The following is a 24,175-nucleotide window of genomic DNA, read 5'->3' on the forward strand; positions in this document are numbered from 1 at the left end:
TAGAGAAGTCTGGAAAATTTTTATCTTTTTTTTTTTTTTTTTTTAAATTTTTATCTTTGGTCAAGATAAATTTGTGGTAGTTAATGATATTAGCTAATTAGATAGTAAGATCTTTATTTTTAGAGTAAATCAGGCAAATCAGTGTTCATGCTTTTCCAAACTGAAGTGGGTGTTAAGTTGTAAAATAAAGAATTTGCAGCTTGTATGAGGACTTTGTTAGTCATAACATTTCATGCTCATGAGAAATAGTGCAGTGATAACAGGAAACATATCTTCTAATATTACCTTATAGCTCCTAATATATAATCGACAGCAAATATTAAACAGGGCAATTAGAAAATATTAAACAGTTTACAAATGTCATATGTAAACTTTGAAGAGAAATTATTTTGTTTAATAGGGCAGTTTCATTTTTATTTTTTGGAATTTGTTTTTGGATTTTCTAATGGGGCTTAGAATCTTTATGTAGAGTTTTTGTTGTTTGCTTTTTTGTCCCAGAAGATCTAGGGTTGTTCAAAGTCATTGTGATGATTGAACCCAATTCTGATGCATGTGATTGAGTTGATAGAGGAAGAAATAATGGTAGACTTTGTCACAGATGAGAAATATTAAACACTAATATGGGCTCTATAAGTCAAATTTATATGGGCAAATAAAATGGGATATTTCTAAACACATTTAATAGGGAAAGTTGAGATGGTTTGCCCCAGTTCCTAGTTCAAGTATAGAAAGAAATGTCGTTGGACTCAATACTGTGGCCTTTCAGAATCAGATGATACCCTCTGCTGGCTAAATGTGGAGTTGCATTTAAAAATGAATGGCTGAAAAGGAACTGCATTTCCAGAGAGACACATCAAGAGGGCTTGAAAATGGGCACTCCAAGGGAATTCATGACAGGCCTTCCTTTCCAGATGTCAGCACCCCTGATGAACAAAATAGTCCAAGAGAATCCCCAACCAGACCCTTTTGTCTACATGGATGATTCCAGCATGAACTTCGAGGTTGATTCACAGATACCAGCTGGTCCCACAAAATGGAAGAAGCCTCACGAATGCACCTCATACACACACACACAGCATGAAGAGTTGAAGGCTCTGTTTAGCTGTAACATGTTTCCAGATAAAAACCTCCAGAGAGAACTTGCTTTAAAACTCAGCCTACCAAGCTACACGTAAAAGAATGAAATTAGAATACTCCCTAACACCATACACAAAAATAAACTCAAAATGGATTCGAGACCTAAATGTAAGACTGGACAGTATAAAACTCTTAGAGGAAAACATAGGAAGAACACTCTTTGACATAAATCACAGCAAGATCTTTTTTGATCCACCTCCTAGAGTAATGGAAATCAAAACAAAAATAAACAAATGGGACCTAATGAAACTTCAAAGCTTTTGCACAGCAAAGGAAACCATAAACAAGACCAAAAGACAACCCTCAGAATGGGAGAAAATATTTGCAAACGAATCAACGGACAAAGGATTAATCTCCAAAATATATAAACAGCTCATTCAGCTCAATATTAAAGAAACAAACAACCCAATCCAAAAATGGGCAGAAGACCTAAATAGACATTTCTCCAAAGAAGACATGCAGATGGCCAAGAAACACATGAAAAGATGCTCAACATCACTAATTATTAGAGAAATGCAAATCAAAACTACAATGAGGAATCACCTCACGCCAGTTAGAATGGGCATCATCAGAAAATCTACAAACAACAAATGCTGGAGAGGGTGTGGAGAAAAGGGAACTCTCCTGTACTGTTGGTGGGAATGTAAATTGATACAGCCACTATGGAGAACAGTATGGAGGTTCCTTAAAAAACTAAAAATAGAACTACCTACGACCCAGCAATCCCACTACTGGGCATCTACCCAGAGAAAACCGTAATTCAAAAAGACACATGCACCCCGATGTTCATTGCAGCACTATTTACAATAGCCAGGTCATGGAAGCAACTTAAATGCCCATCAACAGACGAATGGATAAAGAAGAAGTGGTACATATATACAATGGAATATTACTCAGCCATAAAAAGGAACGAAATTGAGTCATTTGTTGAGACGTGGAGGGATCTAGAGACTGTCATACGGAGTGAAGTAAGTCAGAAAGAGAAAAACAAATATCGTATATTAACGCATGTATGTGGAACCTAGAAAAATGGTACAGATGAACCGGTTTGCAGGGCAGAAGTTGAGAACCAGATGTAGAGAACAAACGTATGGACACCAAGGGGGGAAAACCGCGGTGGGGTGGGGATGGTGGTATGCTGAATTGGGCGATTGGGATTGACATGTATACACTGATGTGTATAAAATTGATGACTGATAAGAACCTGTAATACAAACAAACAAACAACTAATACTAAAAAAAAAAAAAAAAAGGAATGAAATACTGACACACACTACAGCATGGCTGAACCTTGAAAGCATGGTCTCACTGAAAGAAGCCAGACACGACAGGCCACATATTGAATGATTCCATTTCTATGAAATGACCCAAAGAGGTAAATCTATGGAGACAGAAAGCAGAGCAGTGGTGACCAGGGACTGGGGTGACAGGAATGAGGAATGACTGCTTATGGGGGGTGGGATTATCTCTTGTGTTGATGAAAGTGTTCTAAAATTGGTTCTGGTGTTGGTTGCACAAGTCTGTGAATATACTAAAAACCATTGAATTGTGTACTTTAAATGGGAGAATTGTGTGATATATTATCTCAATAAAGTGGTTTATAAAAAAACCCCAAAAAACAGCCTGCCAGATTCAACAGTCAAGATTTGGTTCAGGAATCGGCGGTTCAAAAAGAGGAAGCAGCAACAGCAACAAGAGCAGCAACCGGTCCTTCCAGCCAAGAATGTGCCCACAGCATCAACCAGTCCTCATTCTTTTCTCCCTGCAGTTTCAGATTCCTATAGCTCCCACTCACCTCAGCCCTTAGACCCTTTCCATTGGGCAGGGGACTCTTTCGTCCCTGAGGTTGCTACAAGTGATGTCCAAATGCAAGATCCTCAATTGGAGAGGCTAGTGGCCTCAGTTCCTGCTTTGTACTCTGATGCCTATGACATAGCACAAATCATGGAACTGTACAGATTTCCTGATGAGGATGAGATAGCCAGCTCTTCTTTCCACTCTCTGTATTAGTATCTCTCACCGACAAGGCACAGTTAGAATAGAGTTCCTCTCTTAGCATCTTTGCTGATCCAGGTTTATGTCCTGGGCAAACCTGCTTCAGTATGACAAACTGGAGCTTTGCAGCCTACAGTCTAAGAGACAGCCTGGAATTCCAGAACCCCTCCAGTATGGTACACTTTGGATGTCTCTGATCAAAGTACTAATAAATATCAGACAGTATAGAAAAAGGATCTTCTTGCATCTTGTACATGCTCTTTCCTTTGTCTGCTTTTAACCCAAATATCTGGCTCAGTGTTGCTTTGATTTCCATGGAAATGTTGTAAAAACTAGGAGTTTCCCACAAGTATAGCTCAGTACTACACAATCAGCCCCACAACTCTCCCTGGAGAGGCCTTCCTAGTCCCTTCGATGGCCAATGAGACTCCAAAATTCCCTCTTCCCAAAACTATCTTTGACTTTTTAAAAGGTCAGTAGCCTTTAGGGGTCATCCACTTTTAATGGTAGCAGGTTTATAAACTTACATTTCCAACAAACTTGACAGTTAAGCTAATTTTCCAGCTATATGATTAATGAACAAAATTAATGGCACTTCTCAAAACCAGTAATAAAGAAACACATGATAAAATAAGTACCTCTCAATGAAAAATATAAAGTATCTAGGAATTAACTAAGAAAATTAAGACCTCTGTACCGAAAAGTTTAAAACTTAATAATGGACATTGGAAATGTTTTGAATAAAAGACATTTGAAGCCATAAAATAATCAATTTAACAGGGTCAAAGTCATATAAAGCATGTTCTCCAAACACAATGGAATGAAAATAGAAATCAATAGTAGAAGAAAATTCAGGAAATTCACAAATATATGGATATTAAAAAGCACACTCCTAAATAACCAATAGATAAAGAAGAAATCAGAAGGAAAATTAGGAAATATGCAAAGATGAGTGAAAACAAAAACACAATATACCAAAACTTATGGGATGAGGCTAAATCAGTGCTTACAAAGAAATCTATAGCTGCAAAAGCCTATATTTAAAGAATAAGATCTCAAATCAACCTTTTTTTAAATAGGAGGGAAGCTGGCATAGTTATATTAATATCTATCCAATTAAACTTTAAGGCAAAATATTTTGTTGGAAGTAAAAGTATATTAGACAAGGATAAAGGGAACAATTAACCTGAAAGATACAATAATTCTGAATTTGTATACATTTAACGTATTCCCAAAATATAAGAAGTAAAAATTAACAAAACTCTTGGGGAAATATAACAAATACATAATCATAATAGATGATTTTATCCATAGGTCAAATGAATAAAAATTTCGTATGGGTAGAGATTTTAACTGTACAGTTAATAGGCTTGATTTAATGAAAGTATATAGATTTCTGCATTCAACTGGTAGAGAATACACATTCTTTTCAAGTGCGTAATGACTACATATTAGACCATGAAGCAAATCTTAACAAACTCAGTAACATACAAACAGCATTCTTTGATCATAAGGCAATTTAATTAAAGAAACTCCAACCTCTCCCTCAATTTAGAAAGTAAAAAGAACATTTCTAAGCAATTAATCAAGCATGGGAGAAATTATGTGAATAATCTGGTAGCATACATTATATGATAACAATAACTGGGTCAGCATTCACTGGGGGAAAGTATTAGAGATAGTGGCAGTAGCAGGTTTGAATGTCCTGTTACCCATCACATTCTGGGTCATCACAGAGGGATCTTGCAGGGCAAGGCTGCAGACCTAGGGTAGAGACATTGGCCCTTAGGTTGTGAGGTGTTTTGCTTATTGGTTTTTTAAAAAATTACTTTTGATTTTTTAAATAGTCTTATTTTTTAGAGCAGTTTTCATTTCACAGCAAAATGAGCAGAAGATACAGAGATTTCCCATGTAGCCCCTGCTCCCACATACACACAGCCTTCCCCACTATTAACAACCCACACCAGAGTGGTCCATTTGTTATAACAGATGGACCTACACTGATACATCTTTATCCCCTAAAGTCCATAGTTTACATTAGAGTTTGCTCTCAGTGTTGTACATTATACGAATTTCGACAAATATGTAATTGTCATGTATCCACCATTATAGCATCATATAGGAGAGTTTCACTGCCCTAAAAATCCTCTGTGCTCCACCTATTCATCCCTCCCTCTCCCCTAATCTCTGGCAACCACTGATCCTTGTCTCCACAGTTTTGCTTTCAAATCAATAACTTTTCACCTTAAGAAACTAGAAAAAGAAGAGCAAAATAAATCCAAAGCAAGGAGAAGTAAGGAAGTAAAGGCTAAAGTGGAGATAAATGAAATAGAGAATAGAAAAGCAATAGAGCAAACCAATGAAATCCAAGCATGCTAGATTGAGAAGAAGAAGAAGAAGAAGAAAAAGAGGGAGAAGAAGATGAAGAAGAAGGGGAGGAGAAGGGGAAGGGGGAGGGGGGAGAGGAGGAGGAAAGGGAGGAGGAGGAGGAGGGAGAAGAGGAAGAAGAATCGAATTACTAGAATCAGAAATGGGATGTAACTACCAACCTTACAGAAATAAAAAGCAGTATAAATAAATATTATGAATATTATGAAAAAAATGAATGGCTTTTTTTTGTTTTAAAAATAGGGCTAATTGTTGTATAAAAGGATTGAACAGTGCAGAGTATTGTAAGATAATATAGGAAAAATTATAAATGTGAAGAATGAAGCCAATGTATCACTTAAATAAATATTTTTCCAAGTGAAACTAATATGGAAATACCCATAATTGAAATTTCCTAACCTAATGATCTATTTTTTAACAATGGAAGTAGGTCACAGGGAAGAAACACAGCAGGGGCAAAATATATAGATCTCCTGCCCCCATCTTCAATAAGAAATTTGAATAATCCAAGCTATTTAAATTACTTTTATTAGTTAAATTACTGTTGTAAGAGTGATTGGCAAATATCTAGAGGTGAGATAAGAGCTGCTTTCCTCTGGGTACCCTGACCTAATTTCTGTTAAAAATAATTGCAATAGTCTTAAGTAATTTAGAAGTTTGATAAGTACAGGGAAGTATCATATAGCATGTTTGTTTTAAATTTTTTCTTTCTATATTTTAAATTCTTAAAGTCTGTTTGGAATTTACAGTGTTTGGGGCACATAATGACATGAAAGTTATGTTTAAAAGCTTGAATTGGACAATATGTTATTATTTCATTGCAAACTTGAAAAATATAATTTCAATCTGATTCTACTGTTTAATGTTGCCTTTCACTGGTGTGTTGCTTTAAGAGCACCCATCCCCCTTTCCTGTTTGAGCCACTGTGTCCTGTCAGTCATCCTGAAATACACTAGGGTGCTTGTCAGGCTGTTTGCTTACAAATGCATCATAAGCCAAATTGTGAGCCATAATAGTGGCACTGAATTTCTAAACACAAGAACTTGCTTAGACAGTTGGTTTAGTATCTGTATATGGGCAATACTCTGTCCTGCAGTAGGTGAGTGAAGTGTTAAACTTTTTAAAATCAAACTTTGCTATAAGGCAAATCCTAATTATAGATTATGTGTTACTTGGCTAGATAACTTTGGGGGAAATTAAAGGACATTATTTCTATAAAATGGGATAAATAGAAACTACTATGTTGTGCATTTATTACTTTTATAACTAATTTTCCTTTTAACAACACTAAACTCTAAACTACTTTATGAAAGTTCCAATTTTATATATACTTTTCCAAGTAGATTAGCGGGCATTTCAGTTTTAAATAAAAATGTGATTCTCTTACATACTTTTTCTTTCACGTCAATTGAGGCAGACTCAGTTGAGCAGAGGCTCAGTTCTGGTATTTGAAGTATTTATTAGTGGCTTTAAAAATAGCGCTGAAACAAATTCTTGTGTGCCAATGCCCAAGCTATAGTAGTTTTATATCAAAGCACTTAAAAATTCCTTCTCTGTAGCTGAGCTATTACTATTTGAGTAACTGTATACAAGACACTGTAAGCTTTACATTCTTTAGATACAAAAGTTATGCAGCAAGCAGGTTCTTTGTGCAAACAATTTAATTTCTATTATGGGCCTCTAAGCTTAAATTGTGCATGGATACTTTTCCTGTATTTTCTGTATGCAGCCTTAATATTTTTAAAAAGAGAATTAATAAAACCAAAAAGTAGGAACTTGTGATTTTGATACTTGTGTGTTTAATATGGTAGAGGATAGTTAAGAGGCTACAAGTAGTTAAAGTTTTAAGGCTTTATCTAGGGTAAATGAGAAGAGATTGCTTTTGCAGATACGTAGAATGATTATTTATTCCTTACCTTGTTCTAGAAAGGATTTAAGGTGACTCACAAGGCTATGTGAAATTCAAGAAAGGATAAAAGTGGAATGAAAGTAGAAAGAAAAATAAGTATGAGATATAAAACAGCCAGGAATAAGGCTGAGATGCAGCGGTTCTTGACTATGGTTTTATGACACTGGTGTATGATGGATTGATGGGGGAGAAAATATAGGGTTATATACAGAAATCTTATGGGGGAATTTCATGCAAACTAGCTATCTCCCTTACCAAGGGTGGCAGTCCAGAGTGGGAGAAGTATGTTGGACAGTGAATATTAAATATACTTTAAATGTCACTTGTGTTTTGGTGGAAAAAAAAGTGGAGAACTGCTGCCCTTTTAACCCACATACTGATTTATATAAGCATAAGTGTGGCTTTAAGTTTTCTAGGAGCAGAATAAAATTTGGTCTGTTACTTAATTCAGAAGAATGATTAAAGAGGTGTAGTTTTTTGGAAACAAAAAGTTATTTAAATAAGGTCATATATCTACATATTAGAACAGACATGATCAAGCCCATGTTTAAAATATATCTGGCAATTTTGTATGAATCTATGAATCTAGTCCTGGTATGTAACAATTTTTCTGAATAGGTTGTTATTAGCTACTTTGCTTCCTTTCACTCAATTTGGTTATAAATTTAACTTGAATTTCAACTTCTGTTCGGTCACAATTAACTGGATTAATCTAACTTGGAAAAAAGTTGTTGGCTAGGAGGAAGGAATTCAGAGGCAGGACTTCTTAATGTACTTTGATCTTCAAATACTCAAAAACCAACTACTGTGTTGAAGACGTTGGACTCGGTGTTGCACACCCTGCTAAACCTGGCTTGTATAAGTGAACAAACTTAGAAACTCACTGCTTTCACCCAACGGTATTGAAAAGGGACAAAAGTGTAGCAGTTAAAGTTTCCCTAAGGATCTTCAGTGATATTTTCAGATATTAAATTAACATGATGAGTCAGGGACAATCATTTGGCCCCGTTTTTTTTAATATTCTGTTGTTAACAATAAAATCAATAAGAAATGATTATCTTTTAAAAAAAGCACTACAAAAACAAAGAAAATAGTCAAAGCTTTTATTTTTGTAGTTTTGTAAACACATATGCAGGTTGACTTAGAGTTCTTGCCAGAAAAAATTATCAGTCGGATAGATAACACATCAGCTGCATGGGATGAGATTGTGGATAACCTGGACACACAGATGTGAAACCTGGGAAGCAAATATTCTTAAGAAGCTAAGTAGGATTTAGGCACCAAATAAACTGAGTGATGTACCAGAGTGGTCAAGGACGCTTAAGAAAAACAAATTAGCTTTCGAAAGCATTAGTTCAGAGATCCTAGTGAGAGACACACTTAAAGAGCTTATAGAGCCAATGGATATCAGTAGAAATCTGTAATTATATAGTAAATGAAGTAATCGAGCAATATTTTTTGTATCACTGGGGTAAGAGATAAACAGAAAAGAGTTTTTAAAAGTCAGATTTATTAAGGAAAAATTTATATGCATTAAATTCACTCTTTATAAGTTTTCAGTTTGATGAGTTCTGACAGTTATACACAATCATATAATCACCACCATAAACAAATAGAACATTTCTATTTGAGTCAATCCAAAGTTTCCTTGTGCTGTCTGCAGTTATCTTCTCCCTTAACCCTCAGTCACTGACAACTACTGATCTGTTTCCTGTCCCTATATTTTTGCCCTTTCAAGAATGTCATATAAGTGACATCATGCAGTGTGTAATTTTGTCTGACTCTCTCAGCATAATGCTTTTGTGAGATATTCATGTTGATGCCTGTATCTATTGTTCATTTTTTTCTTGCATAACATGTGACAGTATGATGGTATCATAAGTTGTTTATTTACCTGTTGATGGAAATTTGAGTTGTTTTCAGTTTCTGACTCTTGTGAATAAGGCCCCCATAAACATTTGCATATAGGTCTCTAGGTGGACCTATACTTTAATTTCTCTTGGGTAAATATCTAAGGAGTGGAATTGTTAGGTCATAGGGTGGGTGCATGTTTAACTTTCTAAGAAATTTCCAAGCTGTTTTGTAAAGTGGCTGTACCAGTTTTCATTTTCACTAGCAAATGTGTGAGATATCCAGTTGCTTCTCGTCTTTGCTAGCTCTACTATTGGCAGTCTTTTTAATTTTAGCCATTACAGTAGGTGTGTAGCAGTATATATTGTGACCTTAATTTGCATTTCTCTAGTGACTTATGATGTGCATTTTTCATGCGTTTACATGTCATCTTCTTGGTGAAGTGTCTTTTCAAATATTTTGCCCATTTAAAAAACTGAATTTTTTAAAAAAGATTTTGATTTTTAAGTATTATTTATATTTTCTGGATACAAGTCCTTTTTCATATATGGGTTTTAAAAATGCTTCATCCCATCCTTCAACTGTGGTTTGCCATTTCTTTTTCTTTTCTTCTTTTTTTTAATATTTATTTGGCTGCATGGGGTCTTAGTTGAGGGATCTTCGTTGTGGCATGTGGGATCTTTTGTTGCGGAGCGCGGGCTCTTCCTTGCAGCGCATGGGATCCTCTCTAGTTGTGGCACATGGGCTCAGTTGACTCGCGGCATGTGGGATCTTAGTTCCCCAACCAGGGATTGAACCCGCATCCCCTGCATTGGAAGGTTGATTCTTAACCACTGGACCACCAGGGAAGTCCCTGCCATTTCATTTTCTTAACATTGTCTTTCAAAGAGCAGAAATGTTAAATTTTGTTGAAGCAGTTTATTGATTTTTTTTTTTCTTTTATGGATCATGCTTTGGATATATCTGAGAAACCTTTGTCTAACCCAAGGTTAAAAAATTTTCTCCTATGTTTTCACTGAGAAATTTAATAGCTTTAGGTTTTATCTTTAGCTCTATGATCCATTTCAAGTAAATATTTGTATATGGTGTGAGGAAAGGGTCAAGGTTCCTGTTTTATGAGTGGATGTTCAATGATTTCAGCACCATTTGTTGAAAAGACTATCTTTTTTCCATTGAGTTACCTTGACACCTTTGTTGAAAATCAATTGTCCATTTAATATTATGTCTAATACACGAGTCTGGGTTATCTCACTTTTGGTAATGTTAAAATTGATCACTGCATTCATGCTCTGTAAGCCTGATTCTCATAGTTCCCTATTAATCAGTCAATGATTTTCACCTTCATGTTGGTAATTATTGTGCAGCCTATTATTTTTTAAGGGGTTGTAAATGGTGACTTTATCATTCTGTAATTCTTTATTAGTTTTATCAGTTGGGATCATGCTATAACGAACTCTTCCCTTATTATTTCATTAGTCAAAAGTATAGTTCATACCAGAAAATCAGGAAAATACTTGATTATTTCCCATTGTTTATCAATTCTCAGAAAAAGAGGATGGTGTTCTAGCAACTTTGGAAGGTGACCAATGAGTTTGTTTTTTTTTTTGATTTTTATATGTGGGATATATTTCAGAGTATTGTAATTTTTTATTCTTTTGATGCTCAAATTTTCCCATTTTTGGCCATTGAGAACCCCTTTAAATTGTTTACTAAGCGTTTTGACAAAACCCAAGTGAGCCTTGATTTCTAGCACAAGAAGATGTTCTAGGCTCATTTTGTACATTTCCTGCCCTAGATCTTCAATCAGCCTTTCCACCGAGGAGCCTAGGTCCTTTTAGTGGAAAATAGTATTTAGGGAACATAATCTGTGCACCAGGTTGCCATTATTGCCCAATTTTTTTTTTTTTTTTGTGAACAGAGCTAGGAAATAGATTTTTTTTTAGGAAGGGGAAAATGTGTAATGAGATCATACTGACATTTCCAATTCAAAATAAGATTATAGGGTTTAATTTAAAAATTTTGATTTTATATTTGTATCTTTTTTCTTATTTATTTATTTATATTGAAGTATAGTTGACTTACAATATTATATTCGTTTTAGGCGTACAACATAGTGATTCAAAATTTTTTTAAAAAATTTATTTATTTATTTATTTATTTGGCTGTGCCAGGTCTTCGTTGCTGCACACAGGATCTTCATTGTGGCATGCAGGGTCTTTAGTTGCAACATGCAGGAACTTTAGTTGCGGCATGCAAGCTCTTGGTTGTGGCATGTGGGATCTAGTTCCCTGACCAGGGATCAAACCCAGACCCCCTGCATTGGGAGCATGGAGTGTTAGGCACTGGACCACCAGGAAAGTCCCTCAGATTTTTTATAGATTATACTCCATTTGTAGTTATTATGAAATATTGGCTATATTCCCTGTGCTGTACAATATATCTTGTAGCCCACTTACTTTATTTTATTTTATTTTTTAACATCTTTATTGGAGTATAATTGCTTTACAATGGTGTGTTAGTTTCTGCTTTATAACAAAGTGAATCAGTTATACATATACATATGTTCCCATATCTCTTCCCTCTTGCATCTCCCTCCCTCCCACCCTCCCTATCCCACCCCTCTAGGTGGTCACAAAGCACAGAGCTGATCCCCCTGTGCTATGCGGTTGCTTCCCACTAGCTATCTGTTTTACGTTTGGTAGTGTATATATGTCCATGCCACTCTCTCACTTTGTCACATCTTACCCTTCCCTTCCCCATATCCGCAAGTCCATTCTCTAGTAGGTCTGTGTCTTTATTCCTGTCTTGCCACTAGGTTCTTCATGACCTATTTTTTTCCCTTAGATTCCATATATATGTGTTAGCATACTGTATTTGTTTTTCTCTTTCTGCCTTACTTCACTATGTATGACAGACTCTAACTCCATCCACCTCACTACAAATAACTCCATTTCGTTTCTTTTTATGGCTGAGTAATATTCCACTGTATATGTGTGCCACATCTTCTTTATCCATTCATCCGATGATGGACACTTAGGTTGCTTTCATGTCCTGGCTATTGTAAATAGAGCTGCAATGAACATTTTGGTACATGCCTCTTTTTGAATTATGGTTTTCTCAGGGTATATGCCCAGTAGTGGGATTGCTGGGTCGTATGGTAGTTCTATTTTTAGTTTTTTAAGGAACCTCCATACTGTTCTCCATAGTGGCTGTATCAATTTACATTCCCACCAACAGTGCAAGAGTGTTCCCTTTTCTCCACACCCTCTCCAGCATTTATTGTTTCTAGATTTTTTGATGATGGCCATTCTGACCGGTGTGAGATGATATCTCATTGTAGTTTTGATTTGCATTTCTCTAATGATTAATGATGTTGAGCATCCTTTCATGTGTCTGTTGGCAATCTGTATATCTTCTTTGGAGAAATGTCTATTTAGGTCTTCTGCCCATTTTTGGATTGGGTTGTTTGTTTTTTGTTATTGAGCTGCATGAGCTGCTTGTAAATCTTGGAGATTAATCCTTTGTCAGTTGCTTCATTTGCAAATATTTTCTCCCATTCTGAGGGTTGTCTTTTGGTCTTGTTTATGGTTTCCTTTCCTGTGCAAAAGCTTTGAAGTTTCATTAGGTCCCATTTGTTTATTTTTGTTATTATTTCCATTTCTCTAGGAGCTGGGTCAAAAAGAATCTTGCTGTGATTTATGTCATAGAGTGTTCTGCCTATCTTTTCCTCTAAGAGTTTGATAGTGGCTGGCCTTACATTTAGATCTTTAATCCATTTTGAGTTTATTTTTGTGTATGGTGTTAGGGAGTGTTCTAATTTCATACTTTTTTACATGTACCTGTCCAGTTTTCCCAGCACCACTTACTGAAGAGGCTGTCTTTTCTCCACTGTATATGCTTGCCTCCTTTATCAAAGATAAGGTGACCATATATGCGTGGGTTTATCTCTGGACTTTCTATCCTGTTCCATTGATCTATGTTTCTGTTTTTGTGCCAGTACCATACTGTCTTGATTACTGTAGCTTTGTAATATAGTCTGAAGTCAGGGAGCCTGATTCCTCCAGCTCCGTTGTTCGTTCTCAAGATTGCTTTGGCTATTCGGGGTTTTTTGTGTTTCCATACAAATTGTGAAATTTTTTGTTCTAGTTCTGTGAAAAATGCCAGTGGTAGTTTGATAGGGATTGCATTGAATATGTAGATTGCTTTGGGTAGTAGAGTCATTATCACATTGTTGATTCTTCCAATCCAAGAACATGGTATATCTCTCCATCTATTTGTATCATCTTTAATTTCTTTCATCAGTGTCTTATAATTTTCTGCATACAGGTCTTTTGTCTCCTTAGGTAGGTTTATTCCTAGATATTTTCTTCTTTTTGTTGCAATGGTAAATGGGAGTGTTTTCTTAATTTCACTTTCAGATTTTTCATCATTAGTGTATAGGAATGCAAGAGATTTCTGTGCATTAATTTTGTATCCTGCTACTTTACCAAATTCATTGATTAGCTCTAGTAGTTTTCTGGTGGCATCTTTAGGATTCTCTACGTATAGTATCATGTCATCTGCAAACAGTGACAGCTTTACTTCTTCTTTTCCAATTTGGATTCCTTTTATTTCTTTTTCTTCTCTGATTGCTGTGGCTAAAACTTCCAAAACTATGTTGAATAATAGTGGTGAGAGTGGGCAACCTTGTCTTGTTCCTGATCTTCCCATTTATTTTATACCCAGTAATTTGTAGCTCTTAATTTCCCACCCCCTATCTTGCCCTTCCCCTGTTCCCACTGGTAACCACTAGTTTGTTCTCTATATCTGTGAGTCTCTTTCTTTTTTGTTATAGTCACTAATTTGTTTTAATTTCTTGATTCCACATGTAAATGATAACATACAATATTTGTCCTTCTCTGTCTGACTTATTTCACTAAGCATAGTACCCTCTAAGTCCATCCATGTTGTTGCAAATGGCAAAATTTCATTCTTTTTTTATGGCTGAATAGTATTCCTTTGTATTTATATACCACATCTTCTTTATCCATTCATCTGTTGATGGACACCTAGGTTGCTTCCATACCTTGCAATTGTAAATAATTCTGCTATGAACTTGGGGTACATGTATCCTTTCGGATTAGTGTTTTCATTTTCTTTGGATATATACCCAGGAGTGGAATTGCTGGATCATATGGTAGTTTTATTTTTAGTTTTTTGAGGAAACTCCATACTGTTTCCCACAGTGGCTGCACCGGTTTACATTCCCATCAACAGTGTACAAAAGTTCCCTTTCTCTGCATCCTCGCCAACATTTGTTATTTATGTTCTTTTTGATGGTAGCCATTCTGACAGGTGTTGGGTGATATCTCACTGTAGTTTTAATTTGCATTTCTCTGGTGATTAGTGATATTGAGCATCTTTCATGTGCCTATTGGCCATCTGTATCTCCTTTTTCTCTTATGCTGGAAATCTTATTTCCTAATAGCATGAATATAATTATTTATTTGTTTTAGCCTAATGTGTGTGTATACACATGTATGTATACATATATAATAAGAATATATATATCACACGTATATAATAAGAATACTAAGTGTAGTTTAAAATTACTTCGACATTTTTTTTGTCCTGGATGATGTCCCTCTAGGATTAGAGTAAAAATACTGTTTTTGTTTGTTTGTTTGTTTTTTAACTTTAGAAAAACTTTTTTAAAATTTATTTTTTTATTGAAGTATAGTTGTGTACAATATTATATAAGTTTCAGGTGGTTCATAATTTTTGTAATTCACAGTTTTTAAAGGTTATACTCCATTTATAGTTATAAAATATTGCTTTTATTCCCTGTGTTGTACAATATATCCTTAAAGCTTATTTAAAAAATACTGTGTTTTGAAGTTCCTTGAAATTATTTCTGAGTGTTTATGAAGCTAATGTGAAATATAGTTAAGGTTTATTTTTTTTTTGTTTACTTCTGATTTTTCAGGATTGATTTATGAGTTAATTGCTTTTTACTTATGTAAAACATTTACATGGCTCCAACATCAAAACTCTAAAACTAGGTATATTCAGAGAAGTCTAGCATTCATCTCTGTCTCCTCTGCTCTGTTCTTTCCCTCGTCCTGAGGACAACAATTTTAATTTGTTTTTGGTTTATCCTTCAGGTTTTTTTTTTTTTTTTTTTTCTGGTTGTTGTTCTTCTTGTTTTACTCAGCCATAAAAAGAAATGAAATTGAGTTATTTGTAGTGAGGTTGATGGACCTAGAGTCTGTCATACAGAGTGAAGTAAGTCAGAAAGAGAAAAACAAATACCGTATGCTAACGCATATATATGGACTCTAAAAAAAAAAAAAAAGGTACTGATGAACCTAGTGGCAGGGCAGGAATAAAGAGGTAGACATAGAGAATGGACTTGAGGACATGGCGGGGGAGGGGGAAGATGGGGTGAAGTGAGAGTAGCATCTACATATATACACTACCAAATGTAAAATAGATAGCTAGTGGGAAGCAGCAGCATAGCACAGGGAGATCAGCTTGGTGCTTTGCGACGACCTAGAGGGGTGGGATAGGGAGGGTGGGAGGGAGGGGATATAGGGATATATGTATGCATATGACTGATTCACTTTGTTGTACAACAGAAACTAACACAGTATTGTGAAGCAATTATACTCCAATAAAGATGTATTAAAAAAAAGAAAGTATAAGCAAGAATGCAAGCCTTTTTGCAGTCACAGCTTTCTTATGTAAAGGTAGTGTAACTCCTGTGTTTCCTTCATTAATCCTTATTCATGTACATTTTTTGGTTCCTCTCCTTTCTTCTTTTTCTCTCTCTCTCTCTCTCTTTTTTTTTTTTTTTTTTGCACTTTTTATGTAGTGTTCCCATTACTGATATTTGTTTACCACCAGACATTTACTGAAGAACAGTGTAGGGAGGATCAGGCTTGGGCGGGAGTGAGTTGAGGTTGTTGGCAATTTTTACTTTCTTACCAAAGTTGTTATTTTTTTGCTCCTAGGAACATTTTCCTTTCATTGTTTGGTGCTCCCAAACTCAGTGTGCTTCGTGTTAAAGTCTTTTAAGTCACAGACTATCAGCACTGTGAGCTGATGATTTAACATCCCTTCTTTCCTTCACTCTACTTGACCTCTAGCAGTTCCCCTGGCTACCTGGGCTTAGTCACAGACAGAAATGGCATGTCGTCATGCTAATCCCGACTTCTCACTTTTGTGATTTTACAGTCTCAAACTGGGTCTTTCAAATAGGGATATCCCTTTTGATTACTGTACCTATCCATGCCCTACATCTTAATTCTCTAATCAAAGGATGCTTGGACAGGAATTTCAGGGTCGTGACACTTTTAGAGAACATTATTTCCTGTTGAGGTGTGTATAGACTTTCACTTTCCTTTTTAAAAATTTTAGTCAAGATTTCATTTTATTTCTTTATTCGTAATTTGGGGTAATGCCAAGTTTCCTTGAAGATGAAGGAAATTTTGATTTTGAGTTTTTCTGTATTCCATTAGTTTTGATGGAAGGAAGTGACATAAACATGCATTTATTCTACCATATATTATAATAAATCCTAGGAGATGGTAGGATGATGATGATGATTCTCTTAGAGTTCTGTATAGTGTACAGAGTAAAGCATTGCTTACTTCTACCATGAGTGTGTATGTGCTTGTGTGTGTGTGTGTGTGTGTTTATTAAGATGTAAAGAGGGTTGTTTGAGTTGAGGTTGAAAAGATGAGCAAGTATTTTTTGAGTGGCTACTGGGGAGGAGTACTCCAGGCAGAGGGAACAGAGTGAGTAAAAGTTTAGGGGAATGAAAGAGTACGGTCCATTTAGAGAACTTCAAATTCTTTAGCATGAATGGAGTACAGGGAGGAGGTGTGTCAAAGACAAAGAAGAAGCTGGAGAGATAGGGCAAATTGCCTCGAGTCATTCAGTGGAGCCTGAACTTTATTGTGTCCAGATGAAGAATCATTGAGGGTTTTAAGCAGGGGGTTGGTGTAACATCTTATTTTATATTAGAGACATCACTCTGGGAATAGTTTGGAGGGTGAATTGGAGGTTGTGAAAAACTAGAAGGGAGACCAGTTAGGGTATCATTGCAAAGTTTAAGTAAGTCTAACCAGGGTTGAACTGAGGAGGTACCAATGTGAATGGAGAGGAAATGGCCAATATAAGAAGAATTAAGGAAGTAGAAGCGGTGTGACTTTCCCACTAATCTGATATGAAGAGAGAGGGAGAGTGAAAGAAAATATTCTGGGATGACATTCAAGTTAGTGGGTTGGGTGTGGGTGCCCACTGTGTGGTGATGTCATTAATCTAGATCAGAACTGAAGATGGCAGTAACAGGTTTTGAGGAAGAGATCATGGAGTTCAGTTTTGAGGTGCCTGTGAGATGGCCCAGTGGGCAGTGGATCTGGGGGCTCTGAAGCTCAGGTGAGAGGTCTGGACTGTTGAATCAGAGGCTGTGAGTTGAATTGAAACTCTAGGATGAGATTGTTCTGAACGAACAATATAATGTGGAGCAGAGACTAGCATGTAAGGGATGGATCCTGGGGTTAAGAGCCCTAGTTAACAGGAGTTAGTAGATAAGGAGGAGCTAGTAAAAGATACTGGGAAAGAATGGCAGAAGGGTAGAAAGTGGTATTTTGAAGCCAGAGGAGAAAGTCTTTTGTTTACTATAGAAAGAATACTTAGCATGTGGGATGAGAAATGGTTAAATAGGGTTAATAGGTATATAGCTAGAGTTCCTGGAGAAAATTTTAAAAACTAGTGATAAAATAGTGAACTTGGATGGTTAGATTGAAGATTCTGGCAGATTTAAAACCTCTCTTCAGAGACTATGGAAGAATGGAAAACCAGGAGTCAGAGAAGCAGCTAAGTTCTCAAAACAGTTATATACTATCGGTGTCCCCCAGTATATTAATAGATTTGTAAAAAAATGAATGTAGTGTTTTCAAAGACTTTGGTTTTGTTTTCTCTATTATGATAAGCAGGCTGTTATTTATTTCTAGGTAATCAGAGAACAAAGAAGAAATGGGAATTTTTTTGCTTCAAATTGAGGTTGACAAGAATTCTACTTCTTTCACTATTTTCTTTTTTGTTCTTTGCTTTTCAAAAATACCAGACCTTAGGAGAATTCACATATATTTGAGCTGTCTTATAATATTATGGAGTGGAACTGACCCATAGGCCCACTGGTCTTGCAGCAACAAAAGCTACTGTCACTTTCAAGGTGTATATGAAGGGCATGTTACTTCTGCCCTGGTTGCTTAAACTTGATGCTTATAGCTGAAGGTTATTCTTGTTCTGGGTGATTCAATGAAAGCTTCTCTGAGGTTTCACACACTAGATTATCTTCTTCTTAGACTTCGATTGGACTAATTTAGTTCTTTGGCTTTTTAAATAACAGGTAGGTAACATTTATGCTGGGCTTATATGAGATAGGATCTCAGTTCTGGTGTAATTTTATATGGCACAAAATGTCCTTAAATTGAAAGGCCTTGCTACACAGAATAACCATGGGGCTTTTTTGTCCTTTCTTCATACCTGCAATTTTGAAAATGTGTGCCATTCTGAAAGGCAGGGTGAGCTTTTAGTGTGAACTGGCATTTCATAAAATAACATAAAAGGTGTGTTATCAGAAGAGGAGTAATAAGGTCATCTTATAAAATTCTTATATACAATGTTACTTTTCAGTTAAATCAGAAATTGAATTACAACATTTTGCTTTATTTTGGAGGGCCGTTAGACTTGACCAGCCATTCACGACAAGAAGGATATAAGACCTAAATATAAGTAGAATCTGATGTTTTCCTTTGTTTTATTTCATATTAAAGTCAGTCTTTTGGATTTTTTGTTTGTTTTCTGTCATATTTTGCAGCTGTCATTTAGGTTGTGTGTGGGGAAACAAGTTTTATTTTCGTTACTATGAACAGAGGAAGCAAAAGTTTAATTTAATTTGAGCCTTCTCATAAAGAATCTATAAAACTCATAATTTTGGGGGGAGGAGCTCAATTTGATTATTTTTCAAAAAACGTCAGTAAGATGACTATCCAAAAGTTATTAGAAAGAACTTCAAATGCTTCCAAGAAGCTTTTGAAAGTTTGAATTTAACATGCTAAAGATATTTACTTTTTATTATGAAATGTAACTTTTTTAATCATGTTGAAACCCAGAATTCTTGGAAGTTAAGGAAATAAAAAGTTCAGAGTCTTGGGGATCTGGACATGTAGTGCATTTAACAATTGTAGCCCTAACTTTAGTGCATACCTTTTATGTATCACTCTGGAATTGTTTTCAAAGGGCTCAAGATCCTTTATGAGGCCGTTATGCATTAGGAATTTTTTTTTAAAGAGTATTTAGGCATGTTGCATTTCTAATTAATGCACATGTAGGAAATACGCCTTAGATTTTGAAGTCAAGAGATCCAATGAAATGAGTCACCAGAGGGAAGCTTTGTTTTAAGCCCTTTAGTTATGGGAACTAAGAGTGAAAGCATTCTTGCATTCTTGAATAATAATTACAAGCTCTATAGATGAAAGCGATATGTTTAACCTAAATGTAGACAAGTAGATTCTGCTTTCCTGTTGAAAAGGGGATAATAATATCAACTAATATTTGTTCAGCCCTTAGTAGGTGTCTGAAGCATGGGCTAAGTTATGACTTTTATATGGATTTTTAATTTTAATCTTCAGGATCCTTTTGAAGAGGGTACTCTTATTATTCTCATTTTACAGATGATAAAATTGATGTTTAGGGAGGTTTACTAGCTTGTCTAAAGTCACCAGTGAGCAAGGAACAGAGCCTAGATTCTCACCCGGGCAGTCCAACTTCAAAGCCAGTGCTCTTAATTACTGAGATCCAATGGTGATGAAATGTAGGAGAATTTAGGAATCCTTTAGCAGACAGTGGGAGTAGGGGAGCAGCAGTGTGTCTCACACTGGCTACTGCATATTGCCCTGCTGGGGGGCTGAGTGGAGCTGAAATCTAGCCCTTCGTCTGCTGGACAAACTGGGGGCCTTCCTGCTAATACCTACTGGGCTATGTTTATCCTTTTTTCTAATTGGTCTGCCAGAAAAGCCATATTTTACTAGTTCAATCAAAGGCAAATTTTTAAAAAAATAATTAATTAATTAATTTGGCTATGCTGGGTCTTAGTTGTGGCACACGGGATCTTTAGTTGTGGCACATGGGCTCTTTAGTTGTGGCATGTGAACTCTTATTGTGTCATGCGAACTCTTATTGTGGCATGTAGGATCTAGTTCCCTGACCAGGGATTGCTGCATTGGGAGTGCAGAGTCTTAGCCACTGGACCACCAGGGAAGTCCCTCAAAGACAAATCTTAATTCTATAAACCTCTGAGTACCACTGCCTATATTTCCGTTCACTCACAGTAGTCCTTTGACTCTGACCTGTCTCTTCCTGTCTACTTCCTCCTTGGTTGTCTCATTCCATCCACCTTTATGCTGACAACTCTGAAATTTGTATTTTCATCCCAGACTTCTCTCCCAAACTCTGCTCTCATATATCCAACTGCCTACTTAACATCTTCGCATGGATGTCTAACATGCATCTCAAATTTATCATGTCCCAAACTGGGCTCTTCATCTTCCTGTTCCTCCTCTGCAGCAATCTCTACCTCAGTTAATGGCAACTCCATCCTTCCAGTTGCTTCAGACAAAAAACTTAAAGATATCTTGCGTTCTTTTTATCCTGTGTTCAGTATGTCAGGAATTCCTATTGGCTCACGATATATCTACAATCTGACCTCTTCTGTCCACTTCTGCTGCCACCACCCAGGTCATCAATATGAATTTTGTTGTGTTTTTTGAGTATTTAAATTGTTTATGTACTTATTTATTTTCTCATGAATGTAATGTTGAATGATCACAAAAATAATTTTAATAAAAACAGTAAAGAAATATACATATACTCTTGCATGGAAACCTATAAACTTAAGGAAAAAATAATAACAGAGAGCATTTGAATGAGGGGAAAAAAGAGAGGAAAAGAGAAGTAATTTTGTTATAGAAGCTCGGAAGTCTTCTAAAAGTGGAAGAACTGATGACTTTTTACCCTACCTCTGTGTCAACTGCATGTCTTAGAAGATTGAGGAAACAATGAAAGAGCAAATCTGACCAAAAAGAAAGAACTTGGTGATATGGAGTTCTAGAAAGTTTGGGCAGGCCGATCCTTAACATTTGTAGTGAGCAGATTGAAAGTGTAAAATGGAGGCCTGCATACCATACTTACATATGTAAAAGCTACAAGTCAAGCTAACAAGCTGCTAAAGTAGGTTCTATCCTCCTATCCTTCTACCTTGAGAAATATGCCTTCAAAATGACCTGGAAGGTATAGATATGTATTTAGAATTCTTGTACTCTTTGAAATTTCTTGTTAGAATGAGGTGGTGGATGGGCAGCTCACCCCTGACCTTGATGGTCAGCTTCCTTTTCTTTCCACTTGTGGCTCTGTCTTGCACTTGAGAGGCCTTGGGTACATGCAGGTGGACAGCCCAGCTTGCAAGTCCAAGCTCCATGCATACTCATCAGCAAACAGCTGCCTCTTGGCTACCTCTCAGGTATAAGGATGGGCATGTTGTAATTCACTCTTGGAAGGATGGATTGCAGGAAGAGGCTGGCATAGGCACTGGAAGTAGGCTTGGGCTGATTGAGCAGAGAGGTGGGGGTACTGGATACCCTGAGTGTGTCAGGGTACATATGGGCTCTGGGAGGACACATCACCTTGGTCTCATGTACTCTTCCAAAGCATGATTGAATGTGTGTCCCCCATGACCTCTCAGAGTTAACTGCATTTAAAAATGAAATGCTTGTTAACTAAATGAATTTAAAATTGCTATAAGCTCAATTTAAATCAAGGAATAGGGCTTCCCTGGTGGCGCAGTGGTTGGGAGTCTGCCTGCCGATGCGGGGGACGCGGGTTCGGGCCCTGGTGTGGGGGGATCCCGCGTGCCGTGGAGCGGCTGGGCCCGTGGGCCACGGCTGCTGGGCCTGCGCGTCTGGGGCCTGTGCTCCGCAGCGGGAGAGGCCGGGATTGTGAGAGGCTCGCGCACCGCGATGAGGGGTGGCCCCCGCTTGCCGCAACTGGAGAGTGCCCTTGCACGGAGGCGAAGACCCAACACAGCTAAAAATAATAAAATTAAAAAAATAAAATAAATAAATAAATAATTTAAAGCAAGGAATAAAGTGGAGTAAAGAAAATTCAGGCATTATGGACAAAGACAACTTGGGGAGACGGGAAGGATCCACATGGGTACTTTGTTCTGCCTTAAGGACTATGCCTGGAGACATCTATTACTGCTGTCAAGAGATTTGTTTCCCTCCCTTTGATTCTGAAAACTGGGATTTTAATCTAGTCTGCCTGTCTCCAAACCTGTACCTTTCCTACTTTACGAAACTGTCTCTATTGGATAGAAGTTGAAAAGTGGCAGGTTTCAACTCAACATAAGGAAGAACTTCATAAAAGTAATCACTGGCATCTAATGGTATAGTGAGCATCTCATTTCTATTCATCCAAGCCCAGTACATTGTTGAAATGAAGGAAGCTGTAGGAGGTGTCCTTGATTTGTTTGGGAGGTACTTTCTAACTCTTAAAATTTTGTGGATTATAAAATGCAAACGCCTTGGGGTATAATATCCACACCCTAGTAGAATTTTTGTTTTGGATTCACATTGTGTTATTGCTACAAGAGGTCTAACAATTTGTGGGACTTTGACCTTGCTTTGACTTCATTTGCAAAATTCTACAGTTTTCTGCCTATTATTACCTTGATCTCCAAATCAATTTCCTGAGTTGACTAGAAAATGTTTTGATACTATACACAAAGTGATTAGTATGTATTAGTGTTTTTAATAGTATAGTCAATTTTGGAGTATACAGTTGTATTTAAATGCTTTAAATTATTAGATTTGTCATAATTGTTCCTTTGAAACTTTCAGCATAATTATCTTTGTTTTTAATATCAAACTTTGCTGAAGACACATGAAAGAATTATAAATATTATGAGTATATTTGATTATAAGCATATTTGAAATTCACTATTTTGACTATGTACAAATTTCTATGGTAAGTCACTGGGGACAGTCTTTGGCAGATTCCTATTATTCTCAAGAATACTTCACATATCCATTTTTGCAGTAAGAGAATCATGGAGTGTAGCCATGTGGCATATATTGGGTTGGCCAAAGAGTGCCTTTGGGTTTTAAGTAAAAATAAAAACACGTTTTTCATTTTCACCAAGAACTTTATTGAACAACGTATTCACCCTTTTGTTCTACTACCTTCTGCCATTTTTTAGGCAACTTCATAATTCCTTCTTCCCAAAAGTTCTAATCTTTTTGAGCAAAGAACTGTTCCAGGTGCCTTTTATAGTCTTCCAGGGAATTGAAATTTTTTCCATTAAGAGAATTTTGTAAAGACCGAAATAAATGGAAATCTGAAGGTGCAATGTCTGCTGAATACAGCAGATGAATCAGAACTTCCCAGCCAAGCTGTAACAGTTTTTGCCTTGTCGTCAAAGAAACATGCCGTCTTGCGTTATCCTGATGGAAGATTATGAGCTTTCTGTTGACTAATTCTGGATGCTTTTCATCAAGTGCTGTTTTCTGTTGGTCTACTTGGGAGCAGTACTTGTTGGAATTAATCGTTTGGTTTTCCAGAAGGAGCTCATAATAGAAGACTCCCTTCCAATCCCACCACATACACAACATCACCTTCTTTGGATGAAGACCGGCCTTTGGTGTGATTGGTGGTGGTTCATTTCGCTTGCCCCACGATCACTTCCATTCCACATTATTGTACAGTATCCACTTTTTCATTACTGGTCACGATTTGTTTCAAAAATGGAACATTTTCATTACGTTTAAGTAGAGAATTGCATGAGGAAAA

General features: G+C 36.4%; 1 protein-coding gene and 1 pseudogene across 1 annotated transcript in view; both read left to right on the forward strand.

Moving 5' to 3' along the window:
- The window catches only part of CTNNA3 (catenin alpha 3), a 1,729,751-nt gene that overhangs the window by 64,893 nt on the left and 1,640,683 nt on the right, over positions 1-24,175 (forward strand).
- LOC118882850 lies at positions 870-3,329 on the forward strand (annotated as a pseudogene).

The sequence above is a fragment of the Balaenoptera musculus genome, chromosome 16, assembly GCF_009873245.2.
Source record: "Balaenoptera musculus isolate JJ_BM4_2016_0621 chromosome 16, mBalMus1.pri.v3, whole genome shotgun sequence".
NCBI classification, from domain to species: domain Eukaryota; kingdom Metazoa; phylum Chordata; class Mammalia; order Artiodactyla; family Balaenopteridae; genus Balaenoptera; species Balaenoptera musculus.